Here is a 21,002-nt window from a genome sequence, read left to right as displayed (position 1 = left end):
TTTTAGATGGGAAAAACTGATAAACCATTATTTTATGGTTTATATTGTGTTTGATTGAGTGGTTTTATCAAGCTTTTCACCCACATATTCATATGACTAGCATGTATTTACAATTTCTTCCCAAATTGTTCTATGATTGAAAACTTGCTTCCTAAAGACCTTTTAGTTGTATATTTTTATTTTAATTCATACCATTCGATGCCGTGATCTGTGTGTTAAGTGTTTCAGGCTTCATAGGGCAAGGATGGCATAAGGAATAAAGAGGAAGCGTGCAAAAATGGAAGGAACACAAGGAATTGAGGAGATGACCAGCGAGAAGTCACGCAGTCGCATGGCTCACGCGACCGCGCGAAAAGGAAGAAATCACAGTGACGCGCTCGCTTGCCTGACGTGACCGCACGGACTGGAAGCTGCACGAACGACGCAAATTTGTGGACGACGCGCACGCGTGGTACGAAAAATGCTGAGTGATGCGATCGCGTGAATGACGCGGCCGCGTGACGTGCGCGATCTACAGAATTACAGAAGTCGCTGGCAGAGATTCTGGGCCGCATTTCAACCCAGTTTTCGGCCCAGAAACACAGATTAAAGTCAGGGAACATGCAGAGACTCAAGACATACTTCAGATCAAATCATAATTCACTTTTCATAATTTTAGATGTACCTTTTAGAGAGAGAGGGTCTCTCATCTCTCTTAGGAATTAGGATTAGGATTCCTCTTAAAGGATTTAGGAATATTTTCATCTTCTTTATCTCAGGTTCAATGTTCTTTTTATTTATCTTCTCTTTTATTTGTTTATGAACTTTTCATGTTAGGATTCTTAATTAATATAATTTGAGGTATTTTCAGACTCATGATTGCTTTTCCTTATTTTTAATTTGGATTATTTACTATTGGCTTTGGTTGATTAATTGGTGACTCTTGAGTTATCAAACTCATTGTGATTGATAATTATTATTCTTGCTGATTAATTTAGATTCCTATAACTCTAGTCTTTCCTCAAGGAGTTGACTAGGACTTTAGGTATTAAATTAATTCGTCCACTTAACTGACCTTCATAGTTAGAGGTTGACTTAGTGGGAGCAACCGTATAATTCTCATCACCATTGATAAGGATAACTAGGATAGGACTTCCAGTTTTCATACCTTGCCAAGAGTTTTATTAGTTATTAATTTATTAATTCCTGCAATTTATTTCTCTTGTTCAAAACCCTTTCAAAACCCAAAAATACTGTTTTCCATAACCAATAATAAATCATACTTCCTTGCAATTCCTTGAGAAGACGACCCGAAGTTTGAATACTTCAGTTTATAAATTTTATTGGGTTTATTACTTGTGACAACTAAACATTTGTAAGAAAGGAATTCTTGTCGGTCTAGAAGCTATACTTACAACGGGGAATTTATTTGTGAAAATTCTAGATCGCGCGAGAGTTTCGTTCTTCAAAATGGCGCCGTTGCCGGGTAAAAAGTAAATGAATCTTTCAAGAACAAATATGAACTGGATTTTACTAATTCAAATCACAAAATACAATACAAATAACTTGCAAGAAGAAGATAGCTCATGAAAGCATGGAACATAGAATTAAGCACTGAACCCTTACTGGTAGTGTATATCATTCTAACTCTCAAGTGTCTAGGGTCAATTCTCTCAATTCTCTACTAATATTGCTTTTTATAGCTTGCTCTTCATCTACCAATCAACAAAAATTTAATGCACCAATACACAAATCAAGAGGTCTTTTAAGGGTTGTAATGGGATTAGGGTCAAGGTAGGATTGTATTTGGCCAAGTGGACTAAAATCTAAATCCTTAATTAACATAAACTTTCCACCTAACTTAGGACAATCCATGTAATATAAAATCAATAACTACCCAGTAACTGCGTTTACTACATATTTATGCATTCCAAGTTTTGAGTACAGTACATATGCATTGCTATTGCCATTTTCTTTGGGGCATTTTGTCCCCTTTTTATTTTTCTGCTCTCTTTTTTTTTCTTAATAATTTTTTTTCAATGCGTATGATTAAGGTTTTGAATGCATAAACAAGTTCTTAACATTTTTCACATTTTCACACAAAGTCTAACATACTCAATTCTCAAACCAAACGTTTTCAAACCCACTTTCCCCACACTTAATTTATGAGCGCTTTCATTAGTCTAAGCTAATCAAAGATTCAAATTAAGGACATTATTGTTTTTCGCTTAGAGTTAATGATGTGCTAAAGTAAAGAACAAAGAGGTAAAATGGCTCAACATTGGTTTACAACGGATAATGAAAGGTAAGGCCATATGGGTATGTAAGCTCAGTGAAACAAGGCTTCAATCATATAAGTGCATGCATACATCAAATAATGGAAATATAGAATTAAGCAAGACAAATATCACAATTTTAGAGAGAAAAACACACACAAAAAATAAAATATTGGTTGGTAAATGCAACCAATCAAGTGGGCTCAAAACCTCACTGGTTTTGTGTGTTCGAGCTCTAAGCCATGTTCCAAAATAATATTTCTTCATACAAGTTTTTTTCAAAAAGTTTTATTCAAATTAGTAAAATACTATAAAAAGTTTTCTTGAAAAAGAAAATATGACTTCAACCAAGTGGTAAAATATGCACAAAATCAAACAAACATGCAAATGCAACAACTAACAAGGAAAAAAACCATTGGTGTTGAGATAAAAGAGTAACTAACCAATAGAGATCGGTATCGACCTCCCCACACTTAAAGATTACATCGTCCTCGGTGCATGCAAAGCAGTACAGGTGGGCGAGGGTTGTGGTTTCCTCAGCTAGTGCTCTTAGTAGAGTCTTTCTCTTTACCCTTCCTGGTGGCCATCCTGAAAAGGAAGAAGAGAAAGGGACATGAAGTCAAAGGGATAGAGCAGAGAGGAGGGCAGTACAAGTGATAATTATGCTAGAGTAAAGAAGAATGTCGTTAACACATGGTCACGACTCCATGAAATTAAGACATCAATAGAAATATAGCATGATAAATGGAGGCAATTAAATGCAAGATATTTATTGGCATGCTGGCAAAGGCATGAATAGCGTAAATCAAGCATTAAAAGCCTTAATATATTATTAGTCGTAAGAAACTAACAATAACATTTTTATTGACAATCATATTTAATTAATAAAATATTGGAAAGGGTTTTGTGAAAAACAGGCATTAGAGTAGAAGGATAGAATAATGAAGAATGCACAATGCCATACGGGCTTTTTCACAAACACTTAGTATGCATGTTTAATATGATAAGGGAAGAATGAATTCGGAACATGCAAGCATTCTGAAAACAAATAATATGAATTGTCAAACAACTCCATAATAATCCACAAGTAATAGTGAAAGACCTAAATAAATTCCCAACACCAATAAACAGAAAAAGAAAGAAAAAGAATAAGAAGGGAAAGAAAAGATTTAGATTTGGGGAAGAAAAGATAAGATAGTTGGCAGTGATTTGGATAAGTATACGGTGTAGGTGACGTGGACGCGTGGAGCACGCGTTCGCGCGGATAGCGCTTCTATGAAATGACGCGGACGCGTCATCCACGCGGACGCGTGAATCGATTTGTGCTATTAGCGCGAGGGCAGCCTCGCGGTCGCGCAACTCTCTGTTTGAAATTCATATTGCCAAATCTTTGAGTGACGCGGTCGCGTGGTTGACGCGATCGCGTGGATGACCTAAATTTGAAAATGGCACGGACGCGTGGGGCACGCATTCGTGTGGAAGGGCTTATGCTTCTAGCACGAGTCCAGCCCAATTCCAACTCAACTTTCGGCCATACACCCTTTTTACGTCGATTTTGAGGCACATGACTTTTTGATCAATTTTGTTTTCTTCTCAACGCAACTATGACGCGGACGCGTCGGCGACGCTGTCGCGTCGCGTGCAATTTTTTTCGATGCAGTATGTAGAATGCAATGAGTGTTATGCAAAATTCCAGGTTCAATCAAAACTCAAAAACAGACTAAAATGGAAGAGGAGAGATCATACCATGGTGGGTTGATGCACGAAATTGTGATCATCAATGGCGCCATCAACATGGTACGCTCAATTGTAATCTCAACTCTTTATCACAACTTCACACAACTAACCAGCAAGTACACTGGGTCGTCCAAGTAATAAACCTTACGCGAGTAAAGGTCGATCCCACGGAGATTGTTGGTATGAAGCAAGCTCTGGTCATCTTGTAAATCTCAGTCAGGCAGATTCAAATGGTTATAGATTATTTATGAATAAAGCATAAAATAAAGATAGAGATACTTATGTAATTCATTGGTGAGAATTTCAGATAAGCGTATGGAGATGCTCTGTCCCTTCCGTCTCTCTGCTTTCCTACTGTCTTCATCCAATCCTTCTTACTCCTTTCCATGGCAAGCTATATGCAGGGTTTCACCGTTGTCAATGGCTACCTCCCATCCTCTCAGTGAAAATGTTCAACGCGCTCTGTCACAGCCCGGCTATTCAGCTGTCGGTTCTCGATCATGTCGGAATAGAATCCATTGATTCTTTTGCGTCTGTCACTAACGCCCCACAATCGCGAGTTTGAAGCTCGTCATAGTCATTCAATCCTTGAATCCTACTGAGAATACCACAAACAAGGTTTAAACCTTCCGGATTCTCTTGAATGCCGCCATCAATTCTAGCTTATACCACGAAGATTCCGATTAAGGGATCCAAGAGATATCCACTCAATCTAAGGTAGAACAGAGGTGGTTGTCAGGCACACGTTCATAGGTGAGAATGATGATGAGTGTCACGGATCATCACATTCATCAAGTTGAGGAATAAGTGATATCTTAGAACAAGAATAAGCCGAATTGAATAGAAGAACAATAGTAATTGCATTAATACTCGAGGTACAGCGGAGCTCCACACCTTAATCTATGGTGTGTAGAAACTCCACCGTTGAAAATACATAAGAACAAGGTTCAGGCATGGCCGTGAGGCCAGCCCCATGATCTAAGATAGCATAAGACTACTCAAAGATAGCTACCAAGATGAGAATACAATAGTAAAAGGTCCTATTTGTAGAGAACTAGTAGCTTAGGATTTACAAAGATGAGTAAATGACATAAAAATCCACTTCCGGGCCCACTTGGTGTGTGCTTAGGCTGACATTGAAGCTTCTATGTGTAGAGACTTTTCTTGGAGTTAAACGCCAGCTTTTGTGCCAGTTTGGGCGTTTAACTCCCATTCTTGTGCCAGTTCCGGCGTTTAACGCCGGGCAGTTTTGAGCTGATTTGGAACGCCGGTTTGGGCCATCACATCTCGGGAAAAGTATAAACTATTATACATTTCTGGAAAGCCCAGGATGTCTACTTTCCAACGCAATTAAGAGCGTGCCAATTGGGCTTCTGTAGCTCCAGAAAATCCACTTCGAGTGCAGGGAGGTTAGAATCCAACAGCATCTACAGTCCTTTTCAGCCTCTGAATCAGATTTTTGCTCAGGTCCCTCAATTTCAGCCAGAAAATACCTGAAATCACAGAAAAACACACAAACTCATAGTAAAGTCCAAAAAAGTAAATTTTAACTAAAAACTAATAAAAATATCGTAAAAACTAACTAAAACATACTGAAAATAATGTCAAAAAGCGTATAAATTATCCGCTCATCACAACACCAAACTTAAATTGTTGCTTGTCCCCAAGCAACTGAAAATCAAATAAGATAAAAAGAAGAGAATATGCAATGAATTCCAAAAACATCTATGAAGATCCGTATTAATTAGATGAGCGGGGCTTTTAGCTTTTTGCCTCTGAACAGTTTTGGCATCTCACTTTATCCTTTGAAATTCAGAATGATTGGCTTCTATAGGAACTCAGAATCCAGATAGTGTTATTCATTCTCCTAGTTAAGTGTGATGATTCTTGAACACAACTACTTTATGAGTCTTGGCCGTGGCCCAAAGCACTCTGTCTTCCAGTATTACCACCGGATACATACATGCCACAGACACATAATTGGGTGAACCTTCTCAGATTGTGACTCAGCTTTGCTAGAGTCCCCAATTAGAGGTGTTTAGGGTTCTTAAGCACACTCTTTTTGCCTTGGATCACAACTTCATTAATTTTTTTTTCTTTTTCCTCCCCTTTTTTTCGTTTTTTTTTTGTATTCACTGTTTTTTCTTGCTTCAAGAATCATTTTTATGATTTTTCAGATCCTCAGTAACATGTCTCCTTTTCCATCATTCTTTCAAGAGCCAACATTCATGAACAAAAAATTCAAAAGACATATACACTGTTCAAGCATACATTCAGAAGTCAAAGTATTGTCACCACATCAAAATAATTAATCTGTTATAAAATTCAAAATTCATGCAATTCTTCTCTTTTTCAATTAAGAACATTTTTCTTTTAAGAAAGGTGATGGATTCATAGGACATTCATAACTTTAAGGCATAGACACTAAGACACTAATGATCATAAGATACAAACATAGATAAACATAAGCATGATTTTTTGAAAAACAGAAAAATAAAGAACAAGGAGATTAAAGAACGGGTCCACCTTAGTGATGGCTGTTTCTTCTTCCTCTTGAAGATCTTATGGAGTGCTTGAGCTCCTCAATGTTTCTTCCTTGCCTTTGTTGCTCCTCTCTCATGATTCTTTGATCTTCTCTAATTTCATGGAAGAGGATGGAATGTTCTTGGTGCTCCACCCTTAGTTGTCCCATGTTGGAACTCAATTCTCCTAGGGAGGTGTTGATTTGCTCCCAATAGTTTTGTGGAGGAAAGTGCATCCATTGAGGCATCTCAGGGATTTCATGATGAGTGGGATCTCTTCTTTGCTCCATCCTTTTTTTAGTGATGGGCTTGTCCTCATCAATGAGGATGTCTCCCTCTATGTCAATTCCAACTGAATAACAGAGGTGACAACTGAGATGAGGAAAGGCTAACCTTGCCAAGGTAGAGGACTTGTCCGCCACCTTATAAAGTTCTTGGGCTATAACCTCATGAACTTCTACTTCCTCTCCAATCATGATGCTATGAATCATGATAGCCCGGTTTATAGTAACTTTGGACTTTTTGCTAGTGGGAATGATCGAGCGTTGGATAAACTCCAACCATCCCCTAGCCACAGGCTTGAGGTCATGCCTTCTCAGTTGAACCAGCTTCCCTCTTGAATCTCTCTTCCATTGAGCGCCCTCTTCACAAATGTCTATGAGGACTTGGTCCAACCTTTGATCAAAGTTGACCCTTCTAGTGTAAGTGTGTTCATCTCCTTGCATCATGGGCAAGTTGAATGCCAACCTTACATTTTCCGGACTAAAATCTAAGCATTTCCCCCGAACCATTGTAAGCCAATTCTTTGGGTCCGGGTTCACACTTTGATCATGGTTCTTGGTGATCCATGCATTAGCATAGAACTCTTGAACCATTAAGATTCCGACTTGTTGAATGGGGTTGGTAAGAACTTCCCAACCTCTTCTTCGGATCTCATGTCGGATCTTCGGATATTCACTCTTTTTGAGTTTGAAAGGGATCTCGGGGATCACCTTCTTCATGGCCACAACTTCATAGAAGTGGTCTTGATGCACCCTTGAGATGAATCTTTCCATCTCCCATGACTCGGAGGTGGAAGCTTTTGCCTTCCCTTTCCTCTTTCTAGAGGTTTCTCCGGCCTTAGATGCCATAAATGGTTATGGAAAAACAAAAGTAATGCTTTTACCACACCAAACTTAGAAGGTTTGCTCATCCTCGAGCAAAAGAAGAAAGAAGAGAATAGAAGAAGAAGAAATAGAGGAGATGGATGTGGCTTTGTTTTTCGGCCAAGGGGGAGAAGTAGTGTGTAGGTTGTGTGAAAATGAATGAGTGAAGATGGGTTTATATAGGGGTGGAGAGAGGGGTAAGGTTCGGCCATTATGGGTGGGTTTGGGAGGGAAAGTGGTTTGAATTTGAATGGTGAGGTAGGTGGGGTTTTATGAAGGATGGATGTGAGTGGTGAAGAGAATGGTAGGATTTGATAGGTGAGGGGTTTTTGGGGAAGAGGTGTTGAGGTGATTGGTGAATGGGTGAAGAAGAGAGAGAGTGGTGGGGTAGGTGGAGATCCTGTGGGGTCCACAGATCCTGAGGTGTCAAGGATAATTCATCCCTGCACCAAGTAGCGAGAAAAAATGCTCTTTATGCCAATTCTGGCGTTAAACGCCGGGCTGGTGCCCATTTCTGGTGTTTAACGCCAGCTTCTTGCCCTTTCCTAGCGTTTAATGCTAGTCTGGTGCCCCTTTCTGGTGTTAAACGCCCAGAATGATGCCAGACTGAGCGTTAAACGCCCATTTGCTGCCCTTACTGGCGTTTAAACGCCAGCAAGGTTTTCCTCCAGGGTGTGCTATTTTTCTTTCTGTTTTTCATTCTGTTTTTGCTTTTTCAATTGATTTTGTGACTTTCCATGATCATCAACCTACAGAAAACATAAAATAACAAAGGAAAATAATAAATATAACATTGGGTTGCCTCCCAACAAGCGCTTCTTTAATGTCAGTAGCTTGACAGTAGGATCTCATGGAGCCTCACAGATACTCAGAGCAATGTTGGAACCGCCCAATACCAAACTTAGAGTTTGAATGTGGGGGTTCAACACCAAACTTAGAAGTTGGTTGTGGCCTCCCAACACCAAACTTAGAGTTTGACTGTGGGGGCTCTGTTTGACTCTGTTTTGAGAGAAGCTCTTCATGCTTCCTCTCCATGGTAACAGAGGGATATCCTTGAGCCTTAAACACAAAGGATTCTTCATTCACTTGAATGATCAATTCTCTCTGTCAACATCAATCACAGCCTTTGCTGTGGCTAGGAAGGGTCTGTCAAGGATGATGGATTCATCCATGCACTTCCCAGTCTCTAGGACTATGAAATCAGCAGGGATGTAATGGTCTTCAACCTTTACCAGAACATCCTCTACAAGTCCATAAGCTTGTTTTCTTGAATTGTCTGCCATCTCTAGTGAGATTCTTGCAGCTTGCACCTTAAAGATCCATAGCTTCTCCATTACAGAGAGAGGCATGAGGTTTATGCTTGACCCTAGGTCACACAGAGCCTTCTCAAAGGTCATGGTGCCTATGGTACAAGGTATTGAAAACTTCCTAGGATCCTGTCTCTTTTGAGGTAATCTCTACCTAGTCAAGTCATCCAGTTCTTTGGTGAGCAAAGGAGGTTCGTTCTCCCAAGTCTCATTACCAATTAACTTGTCATTTAGCTTCATGATTGCTCCAAGGTACTTAGAAACTTGCACTTCAGTGACATATTCGTCCTCTTCAGAGGAAGAATACTCATCAGAGCTCATGAATGGCAGAAGTAAATCTAATGGAATCTCTATGGTCTCAGTGTGAGCCTCAGATTCCCATGGTTCCTCATTAGGGAACTCATTGGAGGCCAGTGGACGTCCATTCTCTCCAAGTTCGGCCATGTGGGTCATGTTAATGGCCTTGCATTCTCCTTTTGCATTCTCTTCTGTATTGCTTGGAAGAGTACTAGGAGGGAGTTCAGTAATTTTCTTGCTCAGCTGTCCCACTTGTGCCTCTAAATTCCTAATGGAGGACCTTGTTTCAGTCATAAAACTTTGAGTGATTTTGATTAGATCAGAGACCATGGTTGCTAAGTCAGAGTGGCTCTGCTTAGAATTCTCTGTCTGTTGCTGAGAAGATGATGGAAAAGGCTTGCCATTGCTAAACCTGTTTCTTCCACCATTATTGTTGTTGAAACCTTGTTGAGGTCTCTGTTGATCCTTCCATGAGAGATTTGGATGATTTCTCCATGAAGGATTATAGGTGTTTCCATAGGGTTCTCCCATGTAATTCACATCTTCCATTGAAGGGTTCTCAGGATCATAAGCTTCTTCTTCAGATGAAGCGTCCTTAGTACTGCCTGGTGCAGCTTGCATTCCAGACAGACTTTGAGAAATCATATTGACTTGTTGAGTCAATATTTTGTTCTGTGCCAATATGGCATTCAGAGTATCAATCTCAAGAACTCCTTTCTTCTGATTCGTCCCATTGTTCACAGGATTCCTTTCAGAAGTGTACATGAATTGGTTATTTGTAACCATTTCAATGAGTTCTTGAGCTTCTGCAGGCGTCTTCTTCAGATGAAGAGATCCTCCAGCAGAGCTATCCAATGACATCTTGGACAGTTTAGACAAACCATCATAGAAGATACCTATGATGCTCCATTCAGAAAGCATGTCAGAAGGACACTTTCTGATCAATTGTTTGTATCTTTTCCAAGCTTCATAGAGGGATTCACCTTCCTTCTGTCTGACGGTTTGGACTTCCACTCTAAGCTTACTCAATTTTTGAGGTGGAAAGAACTTTGCCAAGAAGGCATTGACTAGCTTTTCCCAAGAGTTCAGACTTTCTTTAGGTTGTAAATCCAACCATATTCTAGCTCTGTCTCTTACAGCAAAAGGGAATAGCATAAGTCTATAGACCTCAGGGTCAACCCCATTAGTCTTGACAGTGTCACAGATTTGCAAGAATTCAGCTAAAAACTGATGAGGATCTTCCAATGGAAGTCCATGGAACTTGCAATTCTGTTGCATTAGAGAAACTAATTGAGGCTTAAGCTCAAAGTTGTTTGCTCCAATGGCAGGGATAGAGATGCTTCTCCCATAGAAGTCGGGAGTAGGTGCAATAAAGTCACCCAGCACCTTCCTTGCATTGTTGGCATTGTTGTTATTTTCGGCTGCCATGTCTTCTTCTTGTTTGAAGATTTCTGTTAGGTCCACTACGGAGAGTTGTGCCTTAGCTTCTCTTAGCTTTTGCTTCAAGGTCCTTTCAGGTTCAGGGTCAGCCTCAACAAGAATGCTTTTGTCTTTGTTCCTGCTCATATGAAAGAGAAGAGAACAAGAAAATATGGAATCCTCTATGTCACAGTATAGAGATTCCTTGAGGTGTCAGAGGAAAAGAAAAATAGAAGGAAGAGGTAGAAAAATTTGAACTTATCAAGAAAGATAGAATTCGAATTGTGCATTGAGGAGTAGTGTTAGTCCATAATTAGAAGGATGTGAGAAGAGGGGAAGAAATTTTCGAAAATAAATTAAAAAGATTTTAAAAATATTTTGAAAAATTGAAGAATGATTTTCGAAAAATGTGATTGGGAAAGAAATAAAGTGATTTTTGAAAAAGATTTTGAAATTAGAAATCAAAAAGATATGATTGAAAACTATTTTGAAAAAGATGTGATTAAGAAGATATGATTGAAAAGTTATGGTTTTAAAAAGATGTGATTGAAAAGATATGATTGAGAAACAATTTAAAAAAAATTGATTTTTAAAATTAATGACCTGCCTAACAAGAAAGATATGATTCAGACATTAAACCTTTCTCAACAGAAAAGGCAACATACTTGAAATGTTGAATCAAATCATTAATTGTTAGCAAGTATTTTTAAAAATGGAAAGAAATTGATTTTGAAAATATATGATTGAAAAGATATGATTTGAAAAAGATTTGATTTTGAAAAATTTTGAAAACTTGAAAAAAATTTGCATTAAAAACAAAATCTTCCCTCTTGTGCCATCCTGGCGTTAAACGCCCAGAATGGTATACATTCTGGCGTTAAACGCCCAGAATTGTATACATTCTGGCATTTAACGCCCAAAACTCACCCCTTTTGGGCGTTAAACGCCCAGCCAGGTACCCTAGCTGGCGTTTAAACGCCAGTTTTCCTTCTTCACTGGGCGTTTTGAACACTCAGCTTTTTCTGTGTAATTCCTTTGCTGTATGTTTTGAATCTTCAATTCTCTGTATTATTGACTTGAAAAGACACAAATTAAAAAGTTTTTGGATTTTTAATGATGAGGAGTAATCACAATGCAACTAAAATCAAATAAACAATGCATGCAAGATACCAAACTTAGAAGTTTGTATACTATTGACACTAACAGAATGAGAATGCATATGAGAAACAACAAAATACTCAAGACAAGAGAATTTAAAGATCAGAGTAAGGAAATCATCAAGAACAACTTGAAGATCAATTAAGACACATGAATGAATTCGAAAAATGCAAGAAGAACAGAAACATGCAATTGACACCAAACTTAAAATGAGATACTAGACTCAACAAGAAACATAAAATATTTTTGGTTTTTATGATTTTGTAAATTTTTTTGGACTTTTTGAAAATTGAGTGAAAAAGAAAATAAGGATATCAAAATTCTTAATGAGAATTCCAGGAATCATGCAATGTTAGTCTAAAGCTTTAGTCTAAAGGAATTAGACATGGGTAGCCAAGCTTCAGCAGGACATTACATTCAAGAGCTAAATTGATGAGAATCAATCAGCTTTGGTGATGATAAGAACATCACCTTGAAACACTAGAATTCATTCTTAAGAACTCTGAAGAAAAATACCTAAGCTAAGCAACAAGATGAACCGTCAGTTGTCCAAACTCAAACAATCCCCGGCAACGGCGCCAAAAACTTGATGCATGAAATTGTGATCATCAATGGCGCCATCAACATGGTACGCTCAATTGTAATCTCAACTCTTTATCACAACTTCGCATAACTAACCAGCAAGTGCACTGGGTCGTCCAAGTAATAAACCTTACACGAGTAAGGGTCGATCCCACGGAGATTGTTGGTATGAAGCAAGCTATGGTCATCTTGTAAATCTCAGTCAGGCAGATTATAATGGTTATAGATGATTTATGAATAAAGCATAAAGTAAAGATGGAGATACTTATGTAATTCATTGGTGAGAATTTCAGATAAGCGTATGGAGATACTCTATCCCTTCCGTCTCTCTGCTTTCCTACTGTCTTCATCCAATCCTTCTTACTCCTTTCCATAGCAAGCTGTATGCAGGATTTCACCGTTGTCAATGGCTACCTCCCATCCTCTCAGTGAAAATGTTCAACACGCTCTGTCACAGCACGGCTATTCAGCTGTCGGTTCTCGATCATGTCGGAATAGAATCCATTGATTCTTTTGTGTCTGTCACTAACGCCCCACAATCGCGAGTTTGAAGCTCGTCACAGTCATTCAATCCTTGAATCTTACTCAGAATACCACAGACAAGGTTTAGACCTTCTGGATTCTCTTGAATGCCGCCATCAATTCTAGCTTATACCACGAAGATTCCGATTAAGGGATCCAAGAGATATCCACTCAATCTAAGGTAGAACGGAGGTGGTTGTCAGGCACACATTCATAGGTGAGAATAATGATGAGTGTCACGGATCATCACATTCATCAAGTTGAGGAACAAGTGATATCTTAGAACAAGAATAAGCCGAATTGAATAGAAGAACAATAGTAATTGCATTAATACTCGAGGTACAGCAAAGCTCCACACCTCAATCTATGGTGTGTAGAAACTCCACCATTGAAAATACATAAGAACAAGGTTCAGGCATGGCCGTAAGGCCAGCCCCATGATCTAAGATAGCATAAGACTACTCAAAGATAGCTACCAAGATGAGAATACAATAGTAAAAGGTCCTATTTGTAAAGAACTAGTAGCTTAGGGTTTACAAAGATGAGTAAATGACATAAAAATCCACTTACGGGCCCACTTGGTGTGTGCTTGGGCTGAGCATTGAAGCTTCTATGTGTAGAGACTTTTTTTGGAGTTAAACGCCAGCTTTTGTGCCTGTTTGGGCGTTTAACTCCCATTCTTGTGCCAGTTCCGGCGTTTAACGCCGGGCAGTTTTGAGCTGATGTAGAATGCCGGTTTGGGCCATCAAATCTCAGAAACAGTATGAACTATTATACATTGCTGGAAAGCCCAAGATGTCTACTTTCCAACGCAATTGAGATCGAGCCAATTGGGCTTCTGTAGCTCCAGAAAATCCACATCGAGTGCAGGGAGGTCAGAATCCAAAAGTATTTGCAGTCCTTTTCAGCCTCTGAATAAGATTTTTGCTCAGGTCCCTTAATTTCAGCCAAAAAATACCTGAAATCACAGAAAAACACTGATGAGCGGATAATTTATACACTTTTTGGCATTATTTTTAGTATGTTTTTAGTATGATCTAGTTAGTTTTTAGTATATTTTTATTAGTTTTTAGTTAAAATTCACTTTTCTGGACTTTACTATGAGTTTGTGTGTTTTTCTGTGATTTCAGGTATTTTCTGGCTGAAATTGAAGGACCTGAGCAAAAATCTGATTCAGAGACTGAAAAGGACTGCAGATGCTGTTGGATTCTGACCTCCTTGCACTCGAAGTGGATTTTCTGGAGCTACAGAAGCCCAATTGGCGCGCTCTCAACGGCGTTGGAAAGTAGACATCCGGGGCTTTCCAGAAATATATGATAGTCCATACTTTACCCAAGATTTGATGGCCCAAACCGGCGTTCAAAGTCACCTTTAGATTTCCCAGCGTTAAACGCCGGAACTGGCACCAAAGTGGGAGTTAAACGCCCAAACTGGCACAAAAGCTGGCGTTTAACTCCAAGAAGAGTCTCTACACGAAAATGCTTCATTGCTCAGCCCAAGCACACACCAAGTGGGCCCGGAAGTGGATTTTTATGTCATTTACTCATCTTTGTAATTCTTAAGCTAAGACCTATTGTATTTTAAAATCTTTTGATCACTTTAGATCTCTAGATCATCTTTGGACATCTAGTTCTTAGATCATTTGGGGGCTGGCCTCACGACCATGCTAGACCTTGTTCTGTATTTTCAACGGTGGAGTTTCTACACCATAGATTAAGGTGTGGAGCTCTGCTGTACCTCGAGTATTAATGCAAATTACTATTGTTCTTCTATTCAATTCAGCTTGTTCTTATTCCAAGATATCACTTGTTCTTCAACTTGATGAATGTGATGATCCGTGACACTCATCATCATTCTCACCTATGAACGTGTGACTGACAACCGCCTCCGTTCTACCTTAGATTGAGTGAATATCTCTTGGATTCCTGATATACGATGCATGGTTGATCGCCTGACAACCGAGCGCTCGCCTGACAAACGAGCCAGCCATTCCGTGAGATCAGAGTCTTTGTGGTATAAGCAAGAACTGATGGCGGCATTCAAGAGAATCCGGAAGGTCTAACCTTGTCTGTGGTATTCTGAGTAGGATTCAATGATTGAATGACTGTGACGTGCTTCAAACTCCTGAGGGCGGGGCGTTAGTGACAGACGCAAAAGAATCACTAGATTCTATTCCGGCCTGATTGAGAACCGACAGATGGATAGCCGTGCCGTGACAGGGTGCGTTGAACATTTCCACTGAAAGGATGGGAGGTAGCCACTGACAACGGTGAAACCCTTGCATAAGCTTGCCATGGAAAGGAGTAAGAAGGATTGGATGAAGACAATAGGAAAGCAGAGAGACGGAAGGGACCAAGCATCTCCACTTGCTTATCTGAAGTTCTCACCAATGAATTGCATAAGTATCTCTATCTTTATCTTTATGTTTTATTCATATATCACCCATACCCATTTGAGTCTGCCTGACTAAGATTTACAAGGTGACCATAGCTTGCTTCATACCAACAATCTCCGTGGGATCGACCCTTACTCGCGTAAGGTTTATTACTTGGACGACCCAGTGCACTTGCTGGTTAGTTGTGCGGAGTTGTGATAAAGAGTTGAGATTGCAATGAGCGTACCATGTTGATGGCGCCATTGATGATCACAATTTCGCCCACCAAGTTTTTGGCGCCGTTGCCGGGGATTGTTTCATGTATGGACAACTGACGGTTCTTCTTGTTGCTTAGATTAGGTATTTTTCAGAATTCTTAAGAATGAGTTCTAGAGTTTGATGATCTGTTGAAGTCTGGGCTGTGAAGCCATGTCTATCTTATTGGACCGAGGTTTCAACTGATCATCACAAGAGCTTGTTGATTTCTATCAATCTTGCTATTGGAGCAATGATCTGCTAAGGCTTGGCTGGCCATTGGCCATGTCTAGTGTTTTGGACCGAAGCTTTCTTTGAAAGCTTGGCTGGCTGTGAAGCCATGTCTAATTCCTGGACCGGAGTCTTAGACTAGCATTGCAATGATTTCTGGAATCCAAATTAAGAATTCTGAAACCTTTATTTTCTATTTCCATATAATTTTCGAAAAATCCAAAAAAATTTCAAATCATAAAAACCAAAAATATTTATGTTTCTTGTTTGAGTCTAGTGTCTAATTTTAAGTTTGGTGTCTTGCATGCATTGTTTATTTGATCTTGGTTTCTATTTTCAAGTCAATAGTACAGGGAACTGAAGATTCAGAACATGCAGCAGAGGAATTACACAGAAAAAGCTGGGCGTTCAAAACGCCCAGTGAAGAAGGACAGACTGCGTTTAAACGCCAGCCAGGGTGCCTGGTTGGGCGTTTAACGCCCAAAAAGGTAGTGCATTGGGCGTTAAACGCCAGAATGTGCACCATTCTGGGCGTTTAACGCCAGGATGGCACAAGAGGGAAGATCTGTTTTTAATTCAGATTTTTTTTTCAAGTTTTCAAAAGTTTTTCAAAATCAAATCTTTTTCAAATCAAATCTTTTCAATCAAATCTTTTTCAAAATCAATTTCTTTCCTTTTTCAAAGATACTTGCTAACAATTAATGATTTGATTGAACATTTCAAGTATGTTGCCTTTTCTGTTGAGAAAGGTTTAATGTTTGAATCATATCTTTTCTTGTTAGGCAAGTCATTAATTTTTAAAAATTAAATCTTTTTAAATTGTTTTCAAACATATCTTTTTCAAAATAGTTTTCAATCATATCTTTTTAAATTTTAATTTCAAAATCTTTTTCAAAAATTACTTGATTTCTTTCCCACTCCTGGTTTTCGAAAATCAATTAAAGTTTTTCAAAATGTTTTCAAAATCTTTCACTTAATTTTCGAAAATTTCTTCCTCTCTTCTCACATCCTTCTATTTATGGAGTACCACTCCTTCTCAATGCACAATTCGAACTCTATCTGATTAAGTTCGAATTCTTCTACCTCTTCCTTCTAATTTTCTTCTTCTCTGACACCTCAAGGAACCTCTATACTGTGACATAGAGGATTCCACATTTTCTTGTTCTCTTCTCTTTCATATGAGCAGGAACAAAGACAAAAGCATTCTTGTTGAAGCTGACCCTGAACCTGAAAGGACCTTGAAGCGAAAGCTAAGAGAAGCTAAGGCACAACTCTCTGTAGAGGACCTAACAGAAATCTTCAAAGAAGAAGACATGGCAGCCGAAAACAACAACAATGCAAACAATGCAAGGAAGGTGCTGGGTGACTTTACTGCACCTACTCCCGACTTCTATGGGAGAAGCATCTCTATCCCTGCCATTGGAGCAAACAACTTTGAGCTTAAGCCTCAATTAATTTCTCTAATGCAACAGAATTGCAAGTTCCATGGACTTCCATTGGAAGATCCTCATCAGTTCTTAGCTGAATTCTTGCAAATCTGTGACACTGTCAAGTCTAATGGGGTTGACCCTGAGGTCTACAGACTTATGCTATTCCCTTTTGCTGTAAGAGACAGAGCTAGGACATGGTTGGACTCACAACCTAAAGAAAGACTGGACTCATGGGAAAAGCTAGTCAATGCCTTCTTGGCAAAGTTCTTTCCACCTCAAAAATTGAGTAAGCTTAGAGTGGAAGTCCAAACCTTCAGACAGAAGGATGGAGAATCCCTCTATGAAGCTTGGGAAAGATACAAACAATTGATCAGAAAATGTCCTTCTGACATGCTTTCTGAATGGAGCATTGGTGCGCGAAATTGTGATTCACTACACAACTTTGCACAACTAACCAGCAAGTGCACTGGGTCGTCCAAGTAATACCTTACGTGAGTAAGGGTCGATCCCACGGAGATTGTTGGTATGAAGCAAGCTATGGTCACCTTGTAGATCTCAGTCAGGCAGACTCAAATGGGTATAGATGATGAATAAAACATAAAGATAAAGATAGAGGGACTTATGTATATCATTGGTAAGAGCTTCAGATAAGCGTATGAAGATGCTTTCCCTTCCGTCTCTCTGCTTTCTTACTGTCTTCATCCAATCCTTCTTACTCCTTTCCATGGCAAGCTTATGCAAGGGTTTCACCGTTGTCAGTGGCTACCTCCCATCCTCTTAGTGAAAATGTTCCTATGCTCTGTCACAGCATATGGCTAATCAGCTGTCGGTTCTCGGTCAGGCCGGAATAGAATCCAGTGATTCTTTTGCGTCTGTCACTAACGCCCCGCCTGCTAGGAGTTTGAAGCACGTCACAGTCATTCAATCATTGAATCCTACTCAGAATACCACAGACAAGGTTAGACCTTCCGGATTCTCTTGAATGCCGCCATCAGTTCTCGCCTATACCACGAAGACTCTGATCTCACGGAATGGCTGGCTCGTTTGTCAGGCGAGCACTCGGTTGTCAAGCGATCAACCATGCATCGTGCATCAGGAATCCAAGAGATAAACACTAGAGCCTTGATTGCTTGTAGAACAGAAGTGGTTGTCAGTCACTCTGTTCATAAGTGAGAATGATGATGAGTGTCACGGATCATCACATTCATCAAGTTGAAGAACAAGTGATATCTTGGACAAAGAACAAGCGGAATTGAATAGAAAACAATAGTAATTGCATTAACTCGAGGTACAGCAGAGCTCCACACCTTAATCTATGGTGTGTAGAAACTCCCACCGTTGAAATACATAAGAACAAAAGTGATCATTGGTTTGGCCCAGAGAGGGAACCAGAAGAACCAAGATGAATACAATAGTAAAAGGTCCTATATATAGAGAGCTAGTAGCCTAGGGTGTACAGAGATGAGTAAATGACATAAAAAATCCACTTCCGGGCCCACGTTGTGTGTTGCTGAGCAATGAAGCATTTTTCGTGTAGAGACTCTTCTTGGAGTTAAACGCCAGCTTTTATGCCAGTTTGGGCGTTTAACTCCCATTTTGGTGCCAGTTCCGGCGTTTAACGCTGGAATTTCTGTAGGTGACTTTGAACGCCGGTTTGGGACATCAAATCTTGGGCAAAGTATAGACTATCATATATTGCTGGAAAGCCCAGGATGTCTACTTTCCAACGCCGTTGAGAGCGCGCCAATTGGGCTTCTGTAGCTCCAGAAAATTCACTTCGGTTGCAGAGAGGTCAGAATCCAACAGCATCTGCAGTCCTTTTCAGTCTCTGAATCAGATTTTTGCTCAGGTCCCTCAATTTCAGCCAGAATATACCTGAAATCACAGAAAAATACACAAACTCATAGTAAAGTCCAGAAAAGTAAATTTTAACTAAAAACTAATAAAAATATACTAAGAACTTAACTAAAACTACTAAAAACATACTAAAAACAATGCCAAAAAGGGTACAAATTATCCGCTCATCACAACACCAAACTTAAATTGTTGCTTGTCCTCAAGCAACTGAAAATCAAATAAGATAAAAAGAAGAGAATATACTATAGACTCCAAATTATCAATGAAACTTAGCTCCAAATTAGATGAGCGGGACTAGTAGCTTTTTGCCTCCGAACAGTTTTGGCATCTCACTTTATCCTTTGAAATTCAGAATGATTGGCTTCTTTAGGAACTCAGAATCCAGATAGTGTTATTGATTCTCCTAGTTAAGTATGATGATTCTTGAACACAGCTACTTATTGAGTCTTGGCCGTGGCCCAAAGCACTCTGTCTTCCAGTATTACCACCGGATACATACATGCCACAGACACATAATTGGGTGAACCTTTTCAGATTGTGACTCAGCTTTGCTAAAGTCCCCAATTAGAGGTGTCCAGGGTTCTTAAGCACACTCTTTTTTTTTGCCTTGGATCACAACTTCATTTCTTTCTTTTTCTTTCTTTTTCTTTCTTTTTCTTTTTCTCCCTTTTTTTTCGTTTTTTTTTTCACTGCTTTTTCTTGCTTCAAGAATTATTTTTATGATTTTTCAGATCCTCAGTAACATGTCTCTTTTTTCATCATTCTTTCAAGAGCCAACAATTTTAACATTCATGAACAACAAATTCAAAAGACATATGCACTGTTCAAGCATACATTCAGAAAACAAAAAGTATTGTCACCACATCAAACTAATTAAGCTAGTTTTAAAGATGAATTCGAAATCCTGTACTTCTTGTTCTTTTGTAATAAAAACAGTTTTCATTTAAGAAAGGTGATGGATTCATAGGACATTCATAACTTTAAGGCATAGACACTAAGACACTAATGATCATAAGACACAAACATAGATAACCATAAGCATAAAATTCGAAAAAACAGAAAAATAAAGAACAAGGAGATTAAAGAACGGGTCCACCTCAGTGATGGCGGCTTGTTCTTCCTCTTGAAGGTCTTATGGAGTGCTTGAGCTCCTCAATGTCTCTTCCTTGTCTTTGTTGCTCCTCTCTTAGTTGTCCCATGTTGGAACTCAATTCTCCTAGGGAGGTGTTAATTTGCTCCCAATAGTCTTGTGGAGGAAAGTGCATCCCTTGAGGTGAATCTCTCAATCTCCCATGACTCGGAGGTGAAAGCTTTTGCCTTCCCTTTCCTCTTTCTAGAGGTTTCTCCGGCCTTAGATGCCATAAATGGTTATGGAAAAACGAAAAAGCAATGCTTTTACCACACAAAACTTAAAAAGTTTGCTCGTCCTCGAGCAAAAGAAGAAAGAAGAGAGTAGAAGAAGAAGAAATGAGGAAGAAGGGAGTGGCTTTGTGTTTGGCCAAAGAGGGGAAGAAGTGGTGTTTAGGTTGTATGAAAATGAAGGTGTGAAGAAGGGTTTATATAGGAGAGGGGGGCTTCATGGTTCGGTCATGTATGGGTGGGTTTGGGAGGTGAAGTGGTGTGAATTTGAATGGTGAGGTAGGTGGGGTTTTATGAAGGATGGATGTGAGTGGTGAAGAGAAAGATGGGATTTGATAGGTGAAGGGTTTTTGGGAAAGAGGTGTTGAGGTGATTGGTGAATGGGTGAAGAAGAGAGAGAGTGGCGGGGTTGGTGGGGATCCTGTGGGGTCCACAGATCCTGAGGTGTCAAGGAAAAGTCATCCCTGCACCAAATGGCATTCAAAAACACGTTTTGAGCCAATTCTGGCGTTAAACGCCGGGCTGGTGCCCATTTCTGGCGTTTAACGCCAG

General features: G+C 39.4%; 1 non-coding gene across 1 annotated transcript; it reads right to left on the bottom strand.

Moving 5' to 3' along the window:
* Positions 1-17,522: 17,522 nt before the first annotated feature.
* LOC130953823 (small nucleolar RNA R71) lies at positions 17,523-17,630 on the bottom strand. Its single transcript, XR_009075984.1, has one exon. It is a non-coding gene; the product is annotated as a small nucleolar RNA R71 (small nucleolar RNA).
* Positions 17,631-21,002: the final 3,372 nt, after the last annotated feature.

This window comes from Arachis stenosperma, chromosome 9, assembly GCF_014773155.1.
Source record: "Arachis stenosperma cultivar V10309 chromosome 9, arast.V10309.gnm1.PFL2, whole genome shotgun sequence".
Lineage (NCBI taxonomy): Eukaryota > Viridiplantae > Streptophyta > Magnoliopsida > Fabales > Fabaceae > Arachis > Arachis stenosperma.
Note: the sequence above shows the minus strand (reverse complement) of the source record. Positions and strands in the feature narration are given on the sequence as shown.